Genomic DNA, 10,206 nt, shown 5'->3' with positions numbered 1-10,206 from the left:
AGGGGAGGGACGAGAGGTGTGGAGCGGAGCGGGAAGTGAGATGGAGAAAGGGAGGACCAGGAGAGAAAGGGAAGAGGGGAGGGACGAGAGGTGTGGAGCGGAGAAGGGGAAGTGAGATGGAGAAAGGGAGGACCAGGAGAGAAAGGGAAGAGGGGAGGGACGAGAGGCATGGAGCGGAGCGGGAAGTGAGATGGAGAAAGGGAGGACCAGGAGAGAAAGGGAAGAGGGGAGGGACGAGAGGCGCGGAGCAGGGAAGTGAGATGGAGAAAGGGAGGACCAGGAGAGAAAGGGAAGAGGGGAGGGACGAGAGGCGCGGAGCGGAGCAGGGAAGTGAGATGGAGAAAGGAGGACCAGGAGAGAAAGGGAAGAGGGGAGGGACGAGAGGCGCGGAGCAGGGAAGTGAGATGGAGAAAGGGAGGACCAGGAGAGAAAGGGAAGAGGGGAGGGACGAGAGGCGCGGAGCAGGGAAGTGAGATGGAGAAAGGGAGGACCAGGAGAGAAAGGGAAGAGGGAGGGACGAGAGGCGTGGAGCGGAGCGGGGAAGTGAGATGGAGAAAGGGAGGACCAGGAGAGAAAGGGAAGAGGGGAGGGACGAGAGGCGTGGAGCGGAGCGGGGAAGTGAGATGGAGAAAGGGAGGACCAGGAGAGAAAGGGAAGAGGGGAGGGACGAGAGGCGTGGAGCGGAGCAGGGAAGTGAGATGGAGAAAGGGAGGACCAGGAGAGAAAGGGAAGAGAGAGAGGGACGAGAGGCGCGGAGCGGAGCGGGAAGTGAGATGGAGAAAGGGAGGACCAGGAGAGAAAGGGAAGAGGGAGGAGGGACGAGAGGCGTGGGAGCGGAGCAGGGGAAGTGAGATGGAGAAAGGGAGGACCAGGAGAGAAAGGGAAGAGAGGGAGGGACGAGAGGCGTGGAGCGGAGCAGGGAAGTGAGATGGAGAAAGGAGGACCAGGAGAGAAAGGGAAGAGAGGGAGGGACGAGAGGTGTGGAGCGGAGCAGGGAAGTGAGATGGAGAAAGGGAGGACCAGGAGAGAAAGGGAAGAGAGGGAGGGACGAGAGGCGTGGAGCGGAGCAGGGAAGTGAGATGGAGAAAGGGAGGACCAGGAGAGAAAGGGAAGAGGGGAGGGACGAGAGGCGCGGAGCGGAGCAGGGAAGTGAGATGGAGAAAGGGAGGACCAGGAGAGAAAGGGAAGAGAGGGAGGGACGAGAGGCGTGGAGCGGAGCAGGGAAGTGAGATGGAGAAAGGGAGGACCAGGAGAGAAAGGAAAGAGAGGGAGGGACGAGAGGCGTGGAGCGGAGCAGGGAAGTGAGATGGAGAAAGGGAGGACCAGGAGAGAAAGGGAAGAGGGGAGGGACGAGAGGCGCGGAGCAGGGAAGTGAGATGGAGAAAGGGAGGACCAGGAGAGAAAGGGAAGAGGGGAGGGCCGAGAGGCGCGGAGCGGAGCAGGGAAGTGAGATGGAGAAAGGGAGGACCAGGAGAGAAAGGGAAGAGAGGGAGGGACGAGAGGCGTGGAGCGGAGCAGGGAAGTGAGATGGAGAAAGGGAGGACCAGGAGAGAAAGGGAAGAGAGGGAGGGACGAGAGGTGTGGAGCGGAGCAGGGAAGTGAGATGGAGAAAGGGAGGACCAGGAGAGAAAGGGAAGAGAGGGAGGGACGAGAGGCGTGGAGCGGAGCAGGGAAGTGAGATGGAGAAAGGGAGGACCAGGAGAGAAAGGGAAGAGAGGGAGGGACGAGAGGCGTGGAGCGGAGCAGGGAAGTGAGATGGAGAAAGGGAGGACCAGGAGAGAAAGGGAAGAGGGGAGGGACGAGAGGCGCTGAGCAGGGAAGTGAGATTGAGAAAGGGAGGACCAGGAGAGAAAGGGAAGAGGGGAGGGACGAGAGGCGCGGAGCAGGGAAGTGAGATGGAGAAAGGGAGGACCAGGAGAGAAAGGGAAGAGAGGGAGGGACGAGAGGCGTGGAGCGGAGCAGGGAAGTGAGATGGAGAAAGGGAGGACCAGGAGAGAAAGGGAAGAGGGGAGGGACGAGAGGCGTGGAGCGGAGCAGGGAAGTGAGATGGAGAAAGGGAGGACCAGGAGAGAAAGGGAAGACGGGAGGGATGAGAGGCGTGGAGCGGAGCAGGGAAGTGAGATGGAGAAAGGGAGGACCAGGAGAGAAAGGGAAGAGGGGAGGGACGAGAGGCGCGGAGCAGGGAAGTGAGATGGAGAAAGGGAGGACCAGGAGAGAAAGGGAAGAGGGGAGGGACGAGAGGCGCGGAGCAGGGAAGTGAGATGGAGAAAGGGAGGACCAGGAGAGAAAGGGAAGAGGGGAGGGATGAGAGGCGTGGAGCGGAGCAGGGAAGTGAGATGGAGAAAGGGAGGACCAGGAGAGAAAGGGAAGAGGGGAGGGACGAGAGGCGCGGAGCAGGGAAGTGAGATGGAGAAAGGGAGGACCAGGAGAGAAAGGGAAGAGGGGAGGGAGCTGATGATAGATAGAAAGGGCGAAGTTTAAATCAGAGCAGTGCCCGTGGCACTTTTTAGGAGTGGAGGCGGGGGGTGAGCAGGGTTATTGGATCATTCGTCACCAACCGCCGCATCATGTGACCACGGTTTCCGCGACAACCCCGGGATTCCCACACAACAATCAGTCTTGGATAGACATAAGAGATTAGAGGGTGGGGGAAGGAGGGAGGGAGGGGGAGATGAGGGTGAAGAGAACCTCACCCTAAGCCATCCCACTCGTGGTTGTCACCTCGAGGGACGGCTGGAGAAGAGAGGACCTTCCCCTTTTTTGAACACAGGCCGGAATTACCTCTCAAATTCACACAGCATCATATATGGCTTGATGGTGAATGTGTGTATAGAAGGACCAGACACAAAAAAGGCCCACCTGAACACGACCCAGCAAAGCCACGTGGAGCAGTCAGGGAACTACAATACACAGTGACATTCTAACTCAAGGTCAACCTGTCTTGGCTTACACAGCAAATACCTCAAACACACTGTAAACACAGGGTAAGGGTGGTGTGATAAGCCCCGCAGAGAGAGAACTGCTGTGTGTACGACGGGGGTGTGTGTGTGTGTGTGTGTGTGTGTGTGTCATGGTCGGATTAAAGCTACGAGTACAGAGAAAACCCAAAACAGAAGCTGGATGTGTGGCGTGAAGAGCCAAAACAGTGCAGGCTGTGTGTGTGGACATGTTCTGACTGAGGGAGAAGTGGAGAGATTCTGCCCGGGAGGGTTTACACTGTCATTAGAGACGTCTTATTAAAACAGACCCCCTTCAACATCCTACAGTAACGTAATGACCACAGCTTCACACTCAAGCAGTGTCTGTCTGTCTGTCTGTCTGTCTGTCTGTCTGTCTGTCTGTCTGTCTGTCTGTCTGTCTGTCTGTCTGTCTGTCTGTCTGTCTGTCTGTCTGTCTGTCTGTCTGTCTGTCTGTCTGTCTGCCTGTGTCTGTCTGTCTGCCTGCCTGCCTGTCTGTCTGTCTGTCTGCCTGCCTGTCCAGAATGCATGTGCGTGTGTGTAAACAAACAAAGTGTGGTACTACACTGTGCCACCGTGGCATTGTTCTGGGCATTGCGTTACCATGCATACAGGCACATTCTTCCATATGTGAGTGTATTTGAATGCTAATGCAATGGGAACACTTTCAAAAATGAACACACCGCACTAATATAAATGAAATCTACATGCAGGCAGTAAAAGGCTATACGCACCTGAAAGGAAAACTCCAACTGAGTGCATACCAATTAGAACAAACCATAATAGACTGTCCTTGAAGAGAACCATTAGAACCCTGTACCATTAGAACCCAGTACCATTAAAATGCACTCCATACATAATAGTTAGGAAAAGGATTTTCTAGGAAAGATCTGATCTGTACACTTCGTAGAAAGACAGGTGGAGCGAGAGAGCGAGAGCGAGTTGATTTATTTCACCTTTATTTAACCAGGTAGGCTAGTTGAGAACAAATTCTCATTTGCAACTGCGACCTGGCCAAGATAAAGCAAAGCAGTGTGACACAGACAACAACACAGAGTTACACATGGAGTAAACAATAAACAAGTCAATAACACAGTATAAAAAATTAGAGAGAGAGGTTAGAGAGAGAGGCCACACTACTTGCCTAGAGAGTTCTCAGCTATACTTTTTGTGGCTGTTTATTTACCACCACAATCAGATGCTGGCACTAAGACCGCACTCAGTCAGCTGTATAAGGAAATAAGCAAACAGGAAACCACTCACCCAGAGGCGGCGCTCCTAGTGGTCGGAGACTTTAATGCAGGGAAACTTAAATCAGTTTTACCAAATTTCTATCAACATGTTAAATGTGCAACCAGAGGGAAAACAATTCTAGATCACCTGTACTCCACACACAGAGACGCGTACAGAGTTCTCCCTTGTCCTCCATTTGGTAAATCTGACCACAACTCTATCCTCCTGATTCCTGCTTACAAGCTAAAATTAAAGCAGGAAGCCCCAGTGACTCGGTCTATAAAAAAATGGTCAGATGAAGCAGATGGTAAACTACAGGACTGCTTTGCTATCACAGACTGGAACATGTTCCGGGATTCTTCCGATTGCATTGAGGAGTACACCACATCAGTCACTGGCTTTATCAATAAGTGCATTGAAGACGTTGTCCCCACAGTGACTGTACGTACATACCCCAACCAGAAGCCATGGATTACAGGCAACATTCACTCTGAGCTAAAGGGTAGAGCTGCCGCTTTCATGGTGCGGGACTCTAACCCGGAAGCTTACAAGAAATCCCGCTATGCCCTGCGACGAACCATCAAACAGGCAAAGCATCAATACAGGACTAAGATTGAATCATACTACACAAGCTATTACAGACTACACAAGGAAGCACAGCCGCGAGCTGCCCAGTGATACAAGAATACCAGATGAGCTAAATCACTTCAATGCTTGCTTCGAGGCAAGCAACACTGAGGCATGCATGAGAGCATCAGTTGTTCCGGACAACTGTGATCACACTCTCCGTAGCAGACGTGAGTAAGACCTTTAAACAGGACAACATATACAAGGCTGCGGGGCCAGACGGATTACCAGGACATGTGCTCCGGGCATGTGCTGACCAACTGGCAGGTGTCTTCACTGACATTTTCAACATGTCCCTGATTGAGTCTGTAATACCAACATCCTTCAAGCAGACCACCATAGTCCCTATGTCCAAGAACACAAAGGCAACCTGCCTAAATGACTACAGACCCGTAGCACTCACGTCTGTAGCCATGAAGTGCTTTGAAAGGCTGGTAATGGCTCATATCAACACCATTATCCCAGAAACCCTAGACCCACTCTAATTTGCATACCGCCCAAACAGATCCACAGATGATGCATTCTCTACTGGACTCCAACCTGAACACCTATGTGAGAATGCTGTTCATTGACTACAGCTCAGCGTTCAACACCATAGTACCCTCAAAGCTCATCACCAAGCTAAGGAACCTGGGACTAAACACCTCCCTCCGCAAATGGATCCTGGACTTTCTGACAGGCCGCCCCCAGATGGTGAGGGTAGGTAGCAACACATCTGCCACGCTGATCCTCAACATTGGAGCTCCCCAGGGGTGCGTGCTCAGTCCCCTCCTGTACTCCCTGTTCACCCACGACTGCATGGCCAGGCATGACTCCAACACCATCATTAAGTTTGCTGACGACAACAGTGGTAGGCCTGATCACCGACAACGACGAGACAGCCTATAGGGAGTAGGTCAGAGACCTGGCCGTTTGGTGCCAGAATAACTTATCCCTCAACGTAACCAAGACTAGGGAGATGATTGTGGACTACAGGAAAAGGAGCACCGAGCACGTCCCCATTCTCATCGACGGGGCTGTAGTGGAGCATGTTGAGAGCTTCAAATTCCTTGGTGTCCACATCAACAACAAACTAGAATGGTCCAAACACACTAAGATAGTCGTGAAGAGGGCACGACAAAGCCTATTCCCCCTCAGGAAACTAAAAAGATTTGGCATGGGTCCTGAGATCCTCAAAAGGTTCTACAGCTGCAACATCGAGAGTATCCTGACCGGTTGCATCACTGCCTGGTACGGCAATTGCTCGGTCTCCGACCGCAAGGTACTTCAGAGTGTAATGCGTACGGCCCAGTACATCACTGGGGCAAAGCTGCCTGCCATCCAGGACCTCTACACCAGGCAGTGTCAGAGGAAGACCATAAAAATTGTCAAAGACCCCAGCCTCCCCAGTCATAGACTGTTCTCTCTACTACCGCATGGCAAGCGGTACCGGAGTGCCAAGTCTAGGACAAAAAGGCTTCTCAACAGTTTTTACCCCCAAGCCATAAGACTCCTGAACAGGTAACGAAATGGTTACCCGGACTATTTGCATTGTGCCCCCACCCCCAACCCCTCTTTTACACTGCTGCTACTCTCTGTTTATCTTATATGCATAGTCACTTTAACTATACATTCATGTACATACTACCCCAATTGGCCCGACCAACCAGTGCTCCCGCACATTGGCTAACCGGGCGATCTGCATTGTGTCCCACCACACGCCAACCCCTCTTTTTACGCTTCTGCTAATCTCTGTTCATCATATATGCATAGTCACATTAACGATACCTACATGTACATACTACCTCCATAAGCCTGACTAACAGGTGTCTGTATATAGCCTTGCTACTCTTTTTTCAAATGTCTTTTTACTGTTTTATTTCTTTACCTACCTACCTACCTACACACACACACACACACACACACACACATACATTTTTTCCCGCACCATTGGTTAGAGCCTGTAAGTTAGCATTTCACTGTAAGGTCTACACCGGTTGTATTCGGCGCACGTGACAAATAAACTTTGATTTGAGAGAGAAAGGATTAGGGTTAGATAGAGAGAAGAGTGGAGGGAAAGGGTTAGAGAGAGAGAGAGAAGAGTGGAGGGAAAGGGTTAGAGAGAGAGAGAAAAGTGGAGGGAAAGGGTTGGGGTTAGAGAGAGAGAGAGAGAGAAAAGGGGAGGGAAAGGGTTGGGGTTAGAGAGAGAGAAGAGTGGAGGGAAAGGGTTGGGGTTAGAGAGTGAGAAGAGTGGAGGGAAAGGGTTAGGGTTAGAGAGAGAGAAGAGTGGAAGGAAAGGGTTAGAGAGAGAGAGAAGAGTGGAAGGAAAGGGTTAGAGAGAGAGAGAAGAGTGGAAGGAAAGGGTTAGAGAGAGAGAGAAGAGTGGAAGGAAAGGGTTAGAGAGAGAGAAGAGTGGAGGGAAAGGGTTATGGTTAGAGAGAGAAGAGTGGAGGGAAAGGGTTAGTAATTTAGGTATAGAAAGAGAGAGGGGGGGGGCTAAGTGAAGAGAGAATGGAGAGAGTAAATTGAAGAGAGAAAGACATTTTACTCAACTTTTCCTTTTTTTATTTGAACGGGAGGGGTAAACGGTCATTATCGATTTGCTAACGTTACTTGATCATGAAGCATGACGTTAGCTAGCTAGCAAGAGTCGGCTGTGTATTGTCAGCTAACCAAACGTGTACGGACAAGAAAATAAACCCTTTGTCTGCACATCCTTGTGATTTTTTTTTTTGCAGTGTTCAAGAGTGCTAAGACGTTTCAGAAGAAAAGTCACTCAGGTTGTTTATCCGTTTGTCAAATTGGAGCTGCGGACCACGACAACGAACGGTAAGGCAAGGATGTAGCATGAATTGAAAAGTAGATCTCTTTCGTCACTCCACTCCTCAGACTCCCCTCCTCTCGTAGGCGGGGAACAGGGCCTCAAGTCTAACAGCAGTGTGTCGTCGTCAGTGTGAGAGAGCTCTTTTTGAGCTGAGCAACATCAAAAGCTGGGCACGAGTCCCAGTGGGGCTGGGGAGGAAGCCTAGAAGATAACACCAGCGTTTGCCAGTGTGTGTGTGTGTGTGTAGCGATAAACATAGGATGGGGACAGCGAGATGAGGGATAGCGCTGAGCTCACCTTTATACACAACAGGGGGGGAGGGGGGGGGCATGAGAATGAGAGAACGGCTGCGCTAGCCGTCGCTGGCTGTAGCTGTAGAAGCTTTGCAGCTCTAGTCAGTTGAGTTGTTCCTGCTGGTGCAAGGTCGGCCAGTGAAAGACCGATACATGTGAATGAATATGTCTGGTTGCCTGTGGGTACACTACACTGTAGGTTGAATGGGTTTGGAAAAATGCATTGATGTGGCCTGTATGAATTGGTCCCTGTGAGTGCAGGGTGAGTGTATTTTTGGTGTGTTCCTGTATCCACGTGTCCGTTCGAGTCTGGATTCGTCTGTGTGAGTCCGCGATTGGGATCGTGATTGGGATCGTGTGTGTGTTCCTGGGAGAGTGGAAATTAGAACAAAGTTGAAATTAGAACAGGCTGGAAATCCAGCTAGAACAGGCTGGACTACACAGCCAAGGGATAGAGGGACTCCCTCTTTTTCTCCCACTCTCGTTCCTTTTCCAACGGTCTTTTTCATGCTTTCCTCTCGTTCCCCCCTCTTCCTCGTCTCCGCTCCCCCCCCCCCTGGCATTCCCAGGCAACTAAACATATTTTGGTGTGGCGAAACGACATCCAGAGAGGTTATTTGAGGATAAACACACAAGTACACATGCTTGCGCACACACACGCACACACACACCCTACATAGGAGTTCAATCATGCACTCCTTCCACAAACAGAAAGACAAAAACGTGTTTTATATGCATGAGAACACACACCTGTTCACATAGTGTACACACACACCCATTCCCAATGCCACACCTGACTCTGAAAGCGGACTGATTATTTGGCATAGATTAGAGCATATCGTTGGCATACAGCCAAGCACCATGGAAGAGGCTTACCTTGCACCGTGGTAAAGCCCTAACCCTGGAGAAACAGCCGTGTCAGGCTGCTATTAACCTCCAAAAGCAGTGGTCTGCCATGGCAGTGACATAGGCATCTATAATAAGAAAGAGAGAGAAGATATTAGCTTTAGTACGCATAGCTCTCCACGAGAGTCAGTATCTCACAGTCTCCCTTCTCTGTCTCTCTCACAGACTCTCTCTCTCTCACAGTCTCTCTCTCTCACACAGTCTCTCTCTCTCTCACAGTCTCTCTCATATAAATGCAACAATATCAAAGATTTTACTGAGTTAACAGTTCATATACGGAAATCAGTCAATTGAAATAAATTCATTATGCCCCAATCTATGAATTTGACATGACTGGGAATCCAGACATGCATCTGTTGGTCACAGACACCGTTAAAAAAAGGTAGGGGTGACCACCATTTGCCTCATGCAGCGCAACACATCTCCTTCGCATAGAGTTGATCAGGCTGTTGATTGTGGCCCATGGACTGTTGTTTCACCCCTCAATGGCTGTGCGAATTTTCTGGATATTGGCGTGAACTGGAACACGCTGTCGTACACATCGATCCATAGTAGAGGTCGACCAAATAATCGGAATGGCCGATTTCAAGTTTTCATAACAATCGGAAATCGGTATTTTTTTGGCGCCGATTTTGCCAATTATTATTTTTTTTATACCTTTATTTAACTCGGCAAGTCAGTTAAGAACACATTCTTATTTTCAGTGACAGCCTAGGAACGGTGGGTTAACTGCCTTGTTCAGAGTCAGAATGACAGATTTTCACCTTGTCAGTTCGGGGGATCCACACTTGCAGCCTTACAGTAAACTTGTCCAATGCTCTAACCACCTGCCTCTCATTGCACTCCACGAGGAGCCTGCCTGTTACGCAAATGCAGTGGAAGCCAAGGTAAGTTGCTAGCTAGCATTAAACTTATCTTATAAAAAACTAATCAATCATAATCACTAGTTATGGTTGATGATATTACTAGTTTATCTAGCGTGTCCTGCATTGCATATAATCGATGCAACGCTGGGGAATGATTTAACAAAAGCGCATTTGCGAAAAAAGCACAATCGTTGGACGACTGTACCTAACCATAAACACCAATGCCTTTCTTAAAATCAATACACAGAAGTATATACACTGCTCAAAAAAATTAAGGGAACACTAAAATAACACATCCTAGATCTGAATGAATGAAATATTCTTATTAAATACTTTTTTCTTTGCATAGTTGAATGTGCTGACAACAAAATCACACAAAAATAATCAATGGAAATCAAATTTATCAATCCATGGAGGTCTGGATTTGGAGTGACACTCAAAATTAAAGTGGAAAACCACACTACAGACTGATCCAACTTTGATGTAATGTCCTTAAAACAAGTAAAAATGAGGCTCAGTAG

The 10,206-nt window shown here is 49.8% G+C and overlaps 1 protein-coding gene across 2 annotated transcripts in view; it reads right to left on the bottom strand.

The window, feature by feature from the left end:
- LOC112225905 (retinoic acid receptor alpha) overlaps positions 1 to 10,206 on the bottom strand; it is a 214,002-nt gene that overhangs the window by 157,859 nt on the left and 45,937 nt on the right. For both annotated transcript variants that reach the window (XM_042307230.1, XM_042307229.1), the window contains one exon: positions 8,790 to 8,887. The gene's annotated coding sequence lies outside the window, so the exon portion shown is untranslated. The remainder of the gene's footprint in view (positions 1 to 8,789; positions 8,888 to 10,206) is intronic.

This window comes from Oncorhynchus tshawytscha, linkage group LG27 (genome assembly GCF_018296145.1).
Source record: "Oncorhynchus tshawytscha isolate Ot180627B linkage group LG27, Otsh_v2.0, whole genome shotgun sequence".
Taxonomy (NCBI): Eukaryota; Metazoa; Chordata; class Actinopteri; order Salmoniformes; family Salmonidae; genus Oncorhynchus; species Oncorhynchus tshawytscha.
Note: the sequence above shows the minus strand (reverse complement) of the source record. Positions and strands in the feature narration are given on the sequence as shown.